Source organism: Chiloscyllium punctatum, chromosome 4 (assembly GCF_047496795.1).
Source record: "Chiloscyllium punctatum isolate Juve2018m chromosome 4, sChiPun1.3, whole genome shotgun sequence".
In the NCBI taxonomy this organism is placed as follows: Eukaryota; Metazoa; Chordata; class Chondrichthyes; order Orectolobiformes; family Hemiscylliidae; genus Chiloscyllium; species Chiloscyllium punctatum.
Window position 1 is genome coordinate 24,101,588 of NC_092742.1, and position 16,435 is coordinate 24,118,022.

Genomic DNA, 16,435 nt, shown 5'->3' on the forward strand with positions numbered 1-16,435 from the left:
GGTTTCCCCTGCCCCACGGAGCATGTTTATGGAGGTGGATTAGGGACAAGTGGTGAGTAGCTGCTTATTAAGAGCCCAGTCTGACTCCAAGCAATGAAAACAAGAGTAGGGAGGTTACAATGAAGCTGTTTATAGCACAAGTTAGGCCACAGCTGAATTATTCTGATCACCACACTGTAGGAAGGATGTGTTTGCACTGGAGGGAATACAGAGGAGATTCACCAGGATGTTGCCTTGGGCGGATTGATTCAGCTATGAGGAGACACTACACCCCCGGGGTTGTTTTCCTTGGAGCAGACAAGAGATCCCACCTTCATCGACCTATTGCATTCCCAGCTACCTTCCCCGCAAGCCCCACCCCCACTCCAATTTATCTCACAGCCCCCTTGGCCCACAAGCCTCATTCCTGATGAAGGGCCTACGCCCAAGTCTTCTGCGCCTGGGATGCTGCCTAACCGGCTGTGCTTTTCCAGCACCACGCTCTTCGACATCTATAATGTAATGACAGGCTTAGATAAAGTAGATTGCCAACTGCTTTTCCTGGTGGTAGGGGGGTCCAAAACTATAGAGGGCATAGGTTTAAAGTGAGAGAGGAGGGATACAAAAGGGTCGAGAGGGGCAACATTTTCACAGAGAGTGGTGAGTGTCTGGAACAGGCTGCCAGAGGTATTGGTGGAAACAAGTACAATTTCATCATTTAAGAAACATTTGGACAGGAACATGGATGGGATAGGTATGGACAGATATGGGTTGAAAGGTGTGGTGCTGGAAAAGCACAGCTGGTCAGGCAGCATCCACAGGGAAATGGGATGAGTATAGTTGTGAAAACTGGGCAGCATGGATGACTTGGGAATGAGGGACTGTTTCCATGCTTTAAACTTCTATGACTCTCCAAGACTGAGATGGGAGACGGCAGATTGCACAAAGTTCTGGTGAACATTAATAATGTAGATAGGACCTTTTCTCCTTAGTAGATGGGTCTAAAACTGGGGATCACAGTTTTAAGATGAGGAGCAGAAGATTTAGAGGGAAGTGGAGAAAAGTTTTCACCTAGACAGTCAGAGTCATAGAGAGGTTCAACACGAAAACAGACACTTCGGTCCAACTCGTCCATGCTGACCAGATATCCCAACCCAATCTAGTCCCACCTGCCAGCACCCGGCCCATATCCCTACAAACCCTTCCTATTCATATACCCATCCAGATGCCTTTTAAATTTTGCAATCGAATCAGCCTCCATTACTTCCTCTGGCAGCTCATTTCATACATGCACCACCCTTTGCGTGAAAAAGTTGCCCCTTAGGTCTCTTTTATATCTTTCCCCTCTCACCCTAAACCTATGCCCTCTAGTTCTGTACTCCCCCACTCCAGGGAATACTCTTTGCCTATTTACCCCATCCATGCTCCTCATGATTTTGTAAACCTCTATAAAGGTCACCCCCCCGACACTCCAGGGAAAACAGCCCCAGCTTATTCAACCTCTCCCTATAGCTCAATCCTCCAACCCTGGCAACATCCTTGTAAATCTTTTCTGAACCCTTTCAAATTTCCCAACATCAATCCAATAGGAAGGAGACCAGAATTGCACAAAATATTCCAGCAGTGGCCTAACCAATTTCCTGTACAGCCGCAACATGACCTCCCAACTACTGTACTCAATACTCTGACCAATAAAAGAAAGCATACCAAACACCTTCTTCACTATGCTATCTACCTGCGACTCCACTTTCAATAAGCTATGAACCTGCACTGCAAGGTCTTTTTGTTCAAAAACATGCCCTAGGACCTTACCAATAAGTGTATAAATCCTCTTAAGATTTGCTTTCCCAAAATGCAGCACCTCGCATTTATCTAAATTAAACTCCATTTGCCACTCCTCAGCCCATTGGCACATCTGATCAAGATCCCATTGTAAGCTGAGGAACCTTCTTCACTGTCTACTACACCTCCAATTTTGGTATCATCTGCAAACTTAGGAACTATATCTCTTAAGCTCATATCCAAATCATTTATATAAATGATGAAAAGTAGTGGACCCAGCACCGATCCTTGTGGCACACTTCTGGTCATAGGCCTCCAGTCTGAAAAGCAACCCTCCACCACCACCCTCTGACTTCTACCTTTGAGCTAGTTCTATGTCCAAATAGCTAGTCCTCCTGATCATGAGATCCAACCTTGCTAACCAGTCTCCCATGGGGAATCTTGTCAAACGCCTTAGTGAAGTCCATATAGATTACGTCTACCGCTCTGCCCTCATCAATCCTCTTTGTTATTTCTTCAAAAAACTCAACCAAGTTTGTGAGACATGATTACCTAAAAGGCTGGTGGAGGCAGGAACACTCAAGAGATAAAAGAGGTATTTAGATGAGCACTTAAAACACAGTAACGTATGAGGTTTGGTCCAAGTGCTGGAAAATGGGATCAGAGTAGATAGATGCTTGATGAGCAGCATGGACATAGAATCATAAAGTCGCTACAATGTGAAAGCAGGCCAATCAGCTCATTGAGACCACAACGACCCTCTGAACAGCATCCCATCCAGATCTACCCCCTACCCTGTCACCCTGCATTTCCCAATGCTACTCCACCTAGCCTGCACATCCATGGACACCCTGGGCAATTTAGCATGACCAATCGACTTAACCTGATCATCTTTGGACTACGATGAAAACTGGAGAAAAATGGGAGAAAACTGGAGCACCCAAAGGAAACCCACGTAGACATGGGGAGGACACACAAACTCCACACAGACATCCATCTGAGGGTGGAATCGAACCCGGGTCTCTGCAATGAAGCAGAAATGCTAACCATTGAGCCACCATGCCGTGATGGGCTGAATGACCTGTTCCCATGCTGTGAAAGCTCTGTGACTCTGTGGCCAATGCCTTGCAGTGAGAGACCCCACTTTAACCCCAACTCCACCAACACCTTTCCAAAATGCACACTCAGTGGGATCTGGATTTTTTTTTAAATTAGAGATTTAATGATATTTTTGATGAATCCTCTCTCTTACTTGCCTTTAATTAAAACCTACTGCTTCTCAAAGCTTAAAGTCCTCTGATTGGCCTCTGAAATTTTAAATTCCTACGCACCATCCTTAAATGGACAGCGAACCTGCACCCAATTCAATTAATAGTGCGCTGCCTAAAAAAAGTCCAAAACTCACTACTTCCACCCCACTCTGGTGGATCTGGATTGGTAGCAAAACAAAATATTGCCCTCTGTTTCCTGCCCTCAAAAGTGAAAATCCAGCACCAGGTTTCTGCCTCCAAAATTGTATTTGCGCTGAATTGTAAGAGCAGCGCTCAACATGACCATAATTCTTTGGGTTTGTCCCACACTTCTGTGCATCACAGTGTCTCCGCCTCACCCAAAAGACATGCAACGTCTTGGAAAATGACAAATAATTAGATCGAAAGCATGATGCATCACATTCTGTGGTTACATGATTTGCAACCATGCATTTATCACTGCTATTATTAAGATTAAACAAGGGATACCTTCCTTTCAGATCCTTTGCATTGATTGAAAACATAAAATGCTGGAGATCACAGCAGGTCAGGCAGCATCCATGGAGAGAGAGCAAGCTGATGCTTTGAGTCTAAATAACTCTTCATCAGAGCTGATCTGAAGTGTGCATTGAGTCCCCTTCTCATTCTCTCCCTTCAACAACAACTACAGCCTTGTATTTATATAGCACTGAGTAAAACTTCCCATCACTACTTCATAATGAAACATAAAGAGATATATAAGGATATGTGATCAAAAGGTTGGTCAAAGTCCTTGAAGGCACCTCTTAAGGGATGAGAGAAAGAGAGGTAGAGAGGCAGATGAAGAGGTTTAGGAAGAGAATTCCTGAGTTTAGGGCTTTGGCAGCTGAAAGCCATCATTGGAGTGATTATAATTAGGGGGTGTGCAGGAGGTCAGAATTAGAGGAATACAGGAATTTCAGAGGACGAGGGAATGTTGATTATTTTACCTGGATCAACAGTTCTGTGTTACTGACACAAACCTGCCAATAACACATTCAACACCAGCTCCTCTGCATGTCTGATGTTTGTTCAGGAAAAACAAAGCACCCATCTGTTAGGTGGTGGGTTGGGGGGGGGAGAGCTGGTATGAATCCTAGGAAATACACTCCACTTATTTGGTGTCACACTGTTGAATCTGTCAGGTTGTACTAATCACATAACTATTCCCCGATGGGCAGCCTGGCTCAGCTCCAAAATTCCTGCAACAATCTTTTCTCCTTTGCCCGGTAAATCAAACTGCAAAGAGATATGCAGTGTCCTGAAAAGGGAGATTTATTATGTGAATGATTTCTGAACATTATCATAAATCAAGAAGCAACTGTTGCAGGTACCTTCATCAGACATTTATGCAAACATTCAGGGAGAAAAACAGTGATTAAATGAAAAACTCGAGGTGTTGTACTGGCCTGGTCTGTATTAACCTGTTGTTTCACTCTGACAAAAAGAAAAAAAAGCTTGATGTTTTTTTTAATTGTGTACGGGTTTTGTGATGGGTTGGGGAATGTTGTGGGGATGAGGGTGTGGAGTGTGGGGATTGGGGACGGCAAGTAATCTTTCAGAACTCTGAAAAGTAGAGCAGGTAAGGCAAGTAAAGTTAGAGTCATGGAGGTCTGTAGCACAGAGAAATCCATGCTGGTTAAAAATGACTCCCTGACTATCCTAATCCCATTTTCCAGCACTTGGCCCACAGCCTTGTATGCCTCACCAGTGCACATCTGAATACTTTCTCAATGTTATGAGGATTTCTGCCTCTACCTCCCATACAGGCAGTGAATTCCAGTTTCCCACCACCCTCTAGATGAAAAAAAAACTTCTCACGTTTTGTCCAAACCTTCTGCCCCTTACTTTAATCCATGTCATTGATCCCTTCACCAAGGGGAAAATGTTTCTTTCTGTCTACCCTATCTATGCTTCTCTTTACTTTGTACATCTCAGTCATGCCTCCTCCCAATCTCCTCTACTCTAAGAAAAAACAACCCCAGTTTGACTAATCTTACATCTTATCTGAAACTCTTCAGCCTAAGCATACCTTCTCTGTACTCTTTCCAGTTCTATCACAAACGTCCTGTAATTTGGATTCCAGAATTACTCTAGCTGTGTACTAACAAACATTTTATACAGTTCCAGCATCACCTCTCAGCTCTTAAATTCTATGCCTCGACTAATAAAGTCAAGTATCCCATAAACACTACAACCTCAGTTATCCAAAATTCTGGATTATCCGAAGAAGATCTCAAGGTGCCATAAAAACGACACAAGGCAATTCGGTATTCAGTTATAAGTTAATCGGCATTATGGAGGGGCATTGCCAGATAACCGAGGCATGTTCAGATAACCGGCACTCAAATTACCTCTTCTTTACGATTAGATTGGTTAGCCGAACGACCAATTATCTGAACAAAATACTCCCCGCTTGTCTTATTTTGATAATCAAGGCTCTACTGTATCTTCTCAATCACTTTATCCACCTATCCACCTGTTGAGAAGTCATCAACTTCCTCCCCATCAACCTTCAGAATCCTCACCTTTCATCCCACCAACCTCCAGACAGAACCCTCCTGGTGTGGAGGAGGCCCAGGACTTGCATACCTTGGTGGAGTGGGAGGGGGAGTTAAAGTGTTCGACCACAGGGCGGTGGGGTTGTTAAGTGCATATGTCCCAGAGATGTTCCCTGAAACGTTCCGCAAGTTGGCCTCCTGTCTTCCCAATGTAGAGGACACGCGATTGGTAGCAATGAACACAATAAATGATGTGTGTGGAAGTGCAGGTAAATCTCTGTCAGATGTGGAAGGATCCTTTGGGGCATTGGATGGAGGTAAGAAGGGAGGTGTGGGCGCAGGGTTTGCAATTCTTGCGGTGGCAGGAATGAAGGTGGTGGGAGTGGAGGGTGGGTTATTGGGGAGGGGGGGGGGGGGGTGTGGACCTAACAAGGGAGTCGTGGAGCAAATGGTCTCTCTGGAACACAGAAGGCAGGTAGGGGTGGGGAGGGAGATATATCACTGGTGGTGGGGTCTGTTTGTAGGTGGCAAAAATGGTGGAGGATGATGCAATGTATCTAGAGGTTGGTGGGGTGGAAGATGAGGACCGGGGGGGGGGGGGGTTCTGTCTGGATGTTGGTGGGATGAAAGGTAAAGATTCTAAAGGGTTGGTGGGGAGGAAGGTGATGACTTCTCTACTGCCAAATGATGACCACATGATGCCTGGAGGAAGAACGCCTCATTTTCTGCCTTGGGACTCTCCAACTGCATGGGATCAATGTGGATTTCACCAGTTTCCACAACTCCCTGCCTCCCACCTTATCCCACATCCAGCCTTCCAACTCAGCACCGCCCTCTTGACCAGTCCTACCTGTCCATCTTCCTTCTACCTATCCGCTCCACCCTCCTCTCTGATCTATCGTCTTCACCCCCAAATTCAGTGGCTCAGCGGTTAGCACTGCTGCCTTACAGTACCAGGGTCCCAGGTTCGATTCCAGCCGCAGTGTGGAGTTTGCACATTCTCCCCATATCTGCATGGGTTTTCTCCGGGTGCTCTGGTTTCCTCCCACGGTCGGCTTGGACGGGTTGGACCGAAGGGTTTGTTTCCATGCCATACATCTCTATGTGCAAGTCAGGTGAATTGGCCATGCTAAATTGCCCATAGTGTTAGGTGCATTAGTCAGAGGGGAAAAGGGTCTAGGTGGGTTACTCTTCGGAGGGTCGGTGTGGACTGTTAGGGAATCTAATCTAATCTAATCTATCGTTATCCCAGCTACCTTCCCCCAGGCCCACTCCTCCTCCCATTTCTCTCACAGCCCCCTTGTGCCACCCCCTCATTCCTGAAGAAAGTCTTATGCTCGAAACGTCGATTCTCCTGCTCCTCGGATGCTGCCTGACCTGCTGAGCTTTTCCAGAACCACACGCCTCAACTCTGATCTCCAGCATCTGCAGTCCTCCCTTTCTCCAATGGCATGCTTCTGATTTGGTTCTGTAAAGATTTCTTTGTTTTGAAAATTGAAGCTAAACTTTAATGTAACACATTTGGATTTTCTGAGCATACACTAGTTTAGAACCTTTTTAGATTTACATATCATTAGAGGGATTTTCTGTTCAATTGTCCTTAACTTCTTTTAAAATTCATTCCTTGAGTGTAGGCAACGTTCACAAGACTGTATTTCGTGCCCATCCCAAGTTTCCCTGAAGGCATTAATGTAAACCTAGAGTGTGGGAATGAAGTCACATGTAGACAAGGGAGGGTAGGGTTGACAAATTCCTTTCCTTGAAATGTGTCAGGTTTGTTTTCACACCTATCGGGCCACTTTATCGATTGCTTTCTGGTGCCGACCCATAAATTGCTAGCAATATCAAATTCAAGTTTGCAACTGACCATGCTGAGATTTTAACTCATAACATCAGGATAATTACAACATACTTCTGTACTTTACAGAATCTTCAACAGCCTAAAGGCAACTGGCATTTCTGCCTATACACCACATGATTACCAGTTAAAAACCACACAACACCAGGTTATAGTCCAGCAGGTTTAATTGGAAGCACTAGCTTTTGGAATGTTGCTCCTTCATCAGGTATACCACAACCACCTGATGAAGGAGCAGTGCTCTGAAAGCTAGTGTGCTTCCAATTAAACCTGTTGGATTATAACCTGATGTTGTGTGATTTTTAACTTTGTACACCCCAGTCCAACACCTGCAATTCCAAATCATGATTACGAGTTGGTGAAGACCACAGGAGTGGCAGAGTTTAATTGTGTCATGTTCCTGCCTTGTTGGTGCTGGTTCTGTGTCCAGTCAGTTGGGGCAGAGGGTGGAGTGAAGGCCCTGCCTGAATTATGATGAGTCGGAGCCTGTGTTGGACTGGGGTAGACAAATGTACAAATCTCACAACACTAGTTTATAGTCCAACAGGTTTATTTGGAAGCACTAGCTTTCGGAGCGCTGCTCCTTCATCAGGTAGCCAGCTACCTAATGAAGGAGCAGTGCTCCAAAAGCTTGTACTTCCAAAGAAACCTGTTGAACTATAACCTGGTGTGAGATTTTTAACTCTCCCTGAATCAGTCAGGTGTTTTGTTACCACAAACAGGAGATGTGGGCGTGTCTTTATCATGCCTGGTATATCTTGTCTTGTCCTTACGTTGCATTTATCCCACTTTAAAAAAAAGACGTATTGATCAAAATTAGCTTCCTGGGCACATTTCCAAATGAAGTGGAGTACCCCGACGTGAATTTAAATTACTGGGAAAAGTTTCATTTTGCAATCTTAATGCCAATTTGGATAAATATTTCCTACTTTCTTTTGTGTTCCTGATCAATTCCAGTTTTTTTCCACTTTTATTGCATACAGCAAACAACTATTGGTGTCAATGGGTTTCCCAATAGGAATTCTCCAACCTGAGATCATTAGAAGACAAGTAGGAAACTACAGACATGATGCGACAGATTGTGCAAGAGCTGGCTATCTATATAAATAATATCGATATTATATAGCTGTTTTTGCATGTGACAAGACCTTGTTTACCAGCTGATTAATGCATACTGAACTTTCAACTTTGAAAATTACAGGAGACTTCACAGTCTAGATACACGATAATTCCAAAGCACCAATTTTCATATATATATATATATATATAATAGTGTTATATGGGGAAAGGTACACTAGGTCATTAATTAACCAGTAACGTCTAATGCCACCAAATACACTTCCAGATATCAACAAGCACACTTTGTGGTAATTGTCAGGAATTATTTTACATGGATTTGGTCTGCAGGAAGCCAAATGCAGAGTCAAAATGAATGCTGTAAGGATGTTAACCAATGTGCACCAGAGGAGCTGGCATAGCTTCATTCTGCCCTGTTTCTGTCTGGGCATGTGACAAAGTCTCGTTGGGATGCTACCTTGGAGTGGCATGAAGGACAACCCTGAATGTATCTACTTCTTGACAACCGGAAGCGTCAGAGACAAACCATATAAATGCTGGAGGAAACATCACAGAAGCGCTTCACAGGAGGTCCCCGAGCACTGAGGATGTCACCTAGACAGGGGACGAAACGTCTGCAACACAAATTCCCAGCTCGGCGAACAGAACCACAACAACTTCTTGAAGGTGCACTCCCCCACTTGCTTGCATATGACTCTCTCTGCCTTGCCCTCTCTTTGAACTCTAGTATCCTTCCTCTTCAGGTTTAGCAGAGGCTGTTAGCAGGCTGAGGTAGCTTTTGAGTCTCCTTAAGGTCTCCAGAATTTCAATCCTCCATTGTGACACCCCGAGCCCTATTCCTTTGAATTTCATTTGCTCATCAATCTTTCACTCCCACCAGCCATGCACATCGTCAAGCTAATCAAGACCACTGGTCGAGCATAAAGGAATAACTATTTAAAATTTGGTTAACCCAGAAACTATCAAATGTTCTTAGCACTTTATGTTCTAGTAGCACAAGTTCTTAATCTTTGAGACCTGGTGTACAGTAGGTGAACTGAATTTAATTGATTTTTTTTTTGTCCACACATGACAATTGATGTTTGCTGCATGGTTGTCATTAAATTAGCTTCTTGTTCAAAATGATTTAAGATATTGAATTCAAATTTGATTACCTACCCTGTTTGGATTGTGACATCATTTCACCTGGACATGAGCCTGGAGTTCTAGGGAACTAATCCAATGGTTTCACCACTGTACCACTCACTCCTCCTAAAGGATTTGGCTCAGGCTAAGGCCCAAGAACGATGGCCAATGAGCTCTCTCCAAACTTTTAGGCATATTTTACTTTCGGACTATTTCCAGTTTCAGCGCTGACTGGTCTGGAGCTTTGGCATTTCAGTCACCTTGCTAAAACTGAGTGGCAACAGAGCTGAGGGAAGACTAATGCTGCCATTGAGTAGAATGCAGGACAATAATTAATAAATTCAAGTGACATTTTTGATCATTTTCCACTGACAATAAAACTTGAAGAAATTGGATGAAATAATGACTACCCTGATAAGTGAAAATTGGTGCACTTTGGAGGAAGAAACGAGATGAAGGAGTATTTAATGAATGGCAGGAGACTGAGTGGCTTAGAGGAACAGAGAGATCTTGGGTTAAGTATTAACAGATCCCTGAACTAGGCAGAGAACATGTACAGGATAGTTAAGCAGGCATGTGGGACACTTGCTTTCATTTATCATGGCAAAACGTATAAGAGCAAGGAGTTGCACACAGGGTGGGTCAGGACACAGCTAAAGTACAGTTCTTGTCACCTCACTACAGGAAGGATGTGATAACACTGGGGGCGGTACAGTGTGGGGAGGCAACAGGATGTTGCCTGTGTTGGAGAAATTGTACTACAAGGAGAGACTAGATAGGCTTGAATTGTTTCTTTAGAGCAGAGAAGACTGAGACGGGACATGATTGAGGTGTAGAGTATGAAGAATATGCTCAGGGTGAATAGAGAGCAGCTGTTCCCCTTGGTTGAGGGGTCAATTACAAGAGGATATAGTTTTCAAGTAAGGGACAGGAGGTTCAGAGGGGATTTGAGAAAACACCTTTTCACTCAGAGGCGAACCTGGAATGCAATGCCTGGGAACGTAGTGGAGGCCAAAAACCATCCGCTCCACCCTCCCCACCGATGTTTCACAATCAACTCCAACCTTCATCCAACTCTCACCATCCCACCTACCTTTTCACCAGCCCCACTCCCACCCTCCTATATATGTCTCAGCCCCCTTGCCCCTCCCCATACCTGATGAAGACCTACTGCCCTACTCCTTGGATGCTGCCTGACCTGCTGTACTTTTCCAGCGCCACAATTTTTGACTCTGACTCTTCTGCATCTGCAGTCCTCACTGTTTCCTAACTTGAAATATATAACTTTCAAGGATGTGGGACAAGTGCAAGGAACTGGAATTAGCATGATTTTAGTGGTAGTTATGTCAATGTAGACTCAATGGGCCGAAGAGCCTTTTCTGCACTGTATGATTCTATGAACAACAACTGGATTGATAGTACCATTAATGTACCATCAAATCCTACCATACTAAACATAATGACACCATTAATATGCTAAATCTTCCTAAGATGACTGTTAAAAAAGTATCTAACAAAGTAACTTGGTTGTTTAATGATTCCTGTTCCAGAGTTTAATTCAATAATGATTGCCATTCAATTTGCACACAATATAAAGTACACATTTGGCAAAATTTTACCATATCATTATCTACATTGGACTTGGTCAGTGACTGCTACCACACTGAACCCTTTTTAAACTACATAAAGCCAATGTCCACCTCACCAGGTAAGAGTAATTGAAATGAGAAGATGTGCAGATGATGAAGCAGATGGCTGTTGAGGACACAATAGTGACTTGTCTGATATCTCAGATGGCCATCATAATTTGCCAATAATATTTCACAGATCTTCTGCAAAGCTGACATATGCTCCTTTATTTGTGCATAAAAGAGGACAGAAGTACTACTTTTATGATGTTTTGATTGTTGTTTTATATCATAAGAGTAGGAATTTTAGTCACAGGAAGTCCTTCCAAGCTTGCTTCCTTCTTTTTGCACGTTCATGTCAAATGACAGCTGCATCTTATCAGATCAGTTTATGAGCCAATGGCTTAACAAAGACACACAGTAAATGTGAATGATGTTGAATGGTTATACAACAATTACTGAATGACTTTATGCGGTGGTCGGCCTCAATTTAAGCCTGAGGCACTCATTCCTTTCACTATTACTGATTCTTTTTCAGTCTTCTGGAGATTGAGATTTATGTGAGTGTCTCAAACCTGAATCAGAGGCAGAAGGTGAGTTGTTCAGTGAATGGAGGGAGAGATGGGTGAAAGAATTAGAAAAGAAACTTTCAAATATTTATCTCATCTTAATTCCTTGGTGGCCCCTGATCCTTCAGCTCTTTATTAAAGAGTTCTTTGGAATGTTGGCTTTATCTGGTATAACCTTGAGCCTCATATCCTTGAACAAAAGCTATCATATAAGCAATACTGTCCATTGAAATGATGCAGGGTTGTGTACTGAAATACCTTTTTAGAAATGGTTGAATGAAAAATCCAGCAAAACAAGTTCAACTACATTTCAGTAAACCCAATGACACCCCTTTTCAGTAACAGAACATCCTCGCAGCTATGAATCTGAAATTTCAATTCAAGAAGGCACTGCTGGATAATTAACCCTTTTAACATTGAGTGATTCTCATTGTAGCAACAACTGCTTGCATTAATAAAGCACCAATAGCCAACAGATAGAACATAGAACAATACAACACAGAATAGGTCCTTCAGCCCATGATGTTGTGCCGACCACTGATCCTCATGTATGCACCCTCAAATTTCTGTGACCATATGCATTTCCAGTAGTCTCTTAAATGTCCCCAATGACCTTGCTTCCACAACTGCTGCTGGCAACGCATTCCATGCTCTCACAACTCTGTGTAAAGAACCCGCCTCTGACATCCCCTCTATACTTTCCTCCAACCAGCTTAAAACTATGACCCCTCGTGTTAGTCATTTCTGTCCTGGGAAATAGTCTCTGGCTATTGACTCTATCTATGCCTCTCAATATCTTGTATACCTCAATTAGGTCCCCCCTCCTCCTCCTTTACTCCAATGAAAAAAGTCTGAGCTCAGTCAACCTCTCTTCATAAGATAAGCCCTCCAGTCCAGACAGTATCCTGGTAAACCTCCTCTGAACCCTCGCCAAAGCATCCACATCTTTCCTATAATAGGGCGACCAGAACTGGATGCAATATTCCAAGTGCGGTCTAAGCAAAGTTTTATAGAGCTGCAACAAGATCTCACGACTCTTAAACTCAATCCCCCTGTTAATGAAAGCCAAAACACCATATGCTTTCTTAACAACCCTGTCCACTTGGGTGGCCATTTTAAGGGATCTATGTACCTGCACACCAAGATCCCTCTGTTCCTCCACACTGCCAAGAATCCCATCCTTAATCCTGTACTCAGCTTTCAAATTCCACCTTCCAAAATGCATCACCTCGCATTTATCCAGGTTGAACTCCATCTGCCACCTCTCAGCCCATCTCCGCATCCTGTCAATGATCCACTGCAGCCTACAGCAGATCTAAGGTGTTTCACAAGTATATTATTAAAAAAGGCAAGTAATTAGAAGACTGAGTGACATTTGACACTGAGAGCACAAGGAAATATTAGGGCAGAGCTTGGTCAAGACGTAGTCTTTAAGAAAGGACATGTAGAGAGGTTTATGAAGGGAGCTTCAAAGGTTGAGGTTTTGGCTACTGAAGGCACAGACATTAAAGATTCAACACCAAGGAGCAGAGATCTCGGAGGACTGTGGGCCCAAAGAGCGCTATAGAATGATGGATAGAAGAGGCTTCTGAAGTAATTAATAGCAAGGATACAAATTTTAAAGTTGAGGTATTCTTTAACCAGGAGTCAATGTTGGTCTGTGCAAAGGTAACAGAGAGTTTGAGCATGTCAGTGTACATGCAGTAAGAGATTGGGATGAGGTTTATTTGTTTGGGTGAAAATAATATGCAAGGGTATGTGGATAAATCAGGAAACGGGCTCTGGAGAATTGTGCTCATTTCAAAATCCAGCACAGGCACAGTAGGACAAATGGCCTCATTCTGCATTGTAAGACTTCTGTAGTTCTGTTTATAGAAAGTGAAATGTGCGGGGTTGGCCAGAAGATATATAATCAGGTTGAGATGTTACATAATTCTGGATGAGGGTTTCAGCTGAGGCCAGGGTGATGTAGGACAACGCTACAGTGGTAGATATGACCAGTCTCAGTGATGATGTGGATATATGGTCGGTAGCTCATTTTTGAGTAAAGTACATCACCACAGTTATGAATAATTTTGTTTCTGCAGAGACAGACAGAGCCAGTCGCTGGCTGACAGTATGTGCTATAAAAAAAAGTCGCTTTTAGTCTTCCCCAGTATTGACTTGAAGGTTTTTAATGCTCATCCTGAACTGGTTACCAGATAAGCACTCCAGTAATTTGATGTCAGTGGAAGATGTAGACTTGCACTGAAGTAGAGCCAGGTGTTTTTATGTGCAGGCTGAATCTTGGGTAGTGTCACTGAGGGATGGCAGGTCACATCATAGAATTCCTACAGTGCAGAAACAGGCCATTCAGCCCACCGAGTCTGTACCAACCCACTGAACAGCATCCCAACCAGACCCTCCCCATCCCTATGCCATTAATAAATATGAGGTGGCCAAGAATAGGAAGGGTCGTTAGAGAAAATCATGTATGGGCAGGCAGGGAAAGTGTTGTAGAAAAACATGGAGGAGTGTTTTACATCACTCCTATTCCCCAACCTGCTTCTCTTATTTTAACCATGCTCAGTCTGGCTAGCTACCAAGATTCTTTATTTATAAATTTACCGCTAACAATCTTCATGTGCACCAAATGTCTTAGGAAAGCCTTATACTTCTATAGCATATTCTTACCACATTTCAGAAATGCTTTTAAGCCCTTCAGGTGTAATGAATTATAGTGAAGAGCCGTGTCAGCTTGGCAGGCAAATGTCCGATATGGTCAACTAGAATGGCCATTGCTGTAAGTTCCTTTGCTAATAAATAAGTCACAAATCACCATGTCCATTTTCCCAAAAAAACATTTCTGTACAGCTCTAGGGACATAGAATCAAAGAGAGGTATAGACTCTTTGATTTAACTCGTCCACGCTGACCAGATATCCTAACCTAATCTAGTTCCATTTGCCAGCACTTGGGCCATATCCCTCCAAACCCTTCCTATTCATATACCCATCCAAATGCCTTTTAAATGTTGCAATTGTACCAGCCTCCACCACTTCCTCTGGCAGCTCATTCCATACACGGACCACCCTTTGCATGAAAAAGTTGGCCCTTAGGTCCCTTTCAAATGTTTTCCCTACTTGCTCTAAACCTACTCACTCTAGTTCTGGATGCCCCCACCCCAGGGAAAAGACCTTGTCTATTTACCCTATCCCTATCCCTTATGATTTTATAAGCCTCTATAAGATCACCTGTCAACCCAACATGATTTACAGTCCAAAAAAATCTTGAGTGAATGCATTAAAAACCTATGTACAAGTTTCTATTTTTATACCTGTGCTTGGTATAAAAAGGAGAAAGTGAGGATTACAAATGCTTGAGATCAGAGTCGAGAGTGTGGTGCTGGAAAAGCACAGCAGGTCAGGCAGCACCCGAGGAGCAGGAGAATCAATGTTTCAGGCATAAGCCCTTCATTAGGAAAGCTTTTCCAACACCACACTCTTGACTTTGCATGAAAAGGAAAGATCTGTGTTATTATTCCAGTTTTTTTTTAGATTAGATTAGATTAGATTACTTACAGTGTGGAAACAGGCCCTTCAGCCCAACAAGCCCACACCGACCCTCCGAAGAGCAACCCACCCAGACCCATTCCTCTAGATTTACCCCTTCACCTAACACTATGGGCAATTTAGCATGGCCAATTCACCTAACCTGCACATTTTTGGACTGTGGGAGGAAACCGGTGCGTCCGGAGGAAACCCATGCAGACACGGGGAGAACGTGCAAACTCCACACAGACAGTTGCCTGAGGCGGGAATTGAACCCAGGTCTCTCTGGCGCTGTGAAGCAGGAGTGCTAACCACTAAACAAATCAGATCCCAAGTTGAAAAATGGCTTGATAGATTTTTGTTTTTGATATTATTGAGGTGCTCTCTCATCAAAACACAGGCATGCCATGTTGCAGATTTGGTTTTAACAATAAACAGAAGTTTGAAAGAAATGAAGATAAAAGCGAATAAACCAAATTGTTTTCATGTACCACATTTTTAAAGATTCTGGAACACACATGAAGCATACAATCCTATTATCTCAACAGCAACCCATTACAGTGATCAAACACCAGAGAGAATTCCCTCCTTTATCTCACATAGCGTTTGACTCAGCTGTGGCTTCAATTCCTAGTCATGAAAGCCAATAGCCTTTTCCCAGAGCCTTCAGATATTAGAGTTTAAATTTCCTCAGCTTCAAATAGCCCTGTTGGTATTTTAACCAAACACGGCTGGTCTGGAGCTTCAAACTACACTCTGAATGCTGAGATAACCTCTTTCTTAACAGTCCATAAACTACCTCCCTTTCTCAGAAGGAAATGTTTTGCACATCTAGTTTTAGACCTCTGCAAACTGCTCCAAAACAAAAGTAAAAAGCTTTGTTTTTTCAAGCTATAAGTGTTTTGCCTAGCTTAAAAATCAATTCTGGAATCATTTGTCAGAAAGCCTAATGCACTGCATTGTTAGTTCACTCGTAAGCTCTCCCAACATAAACAGAAACCCTTTACTCTTTTGGAAGTTATGCTCTAATGCTATGTCTTAAAAGAAATCACCACACCTAATGAATTTTGTACAAGTGAATTCTTAAGAACCAGGATTGAGCTGACAAGTGGCAAGCTG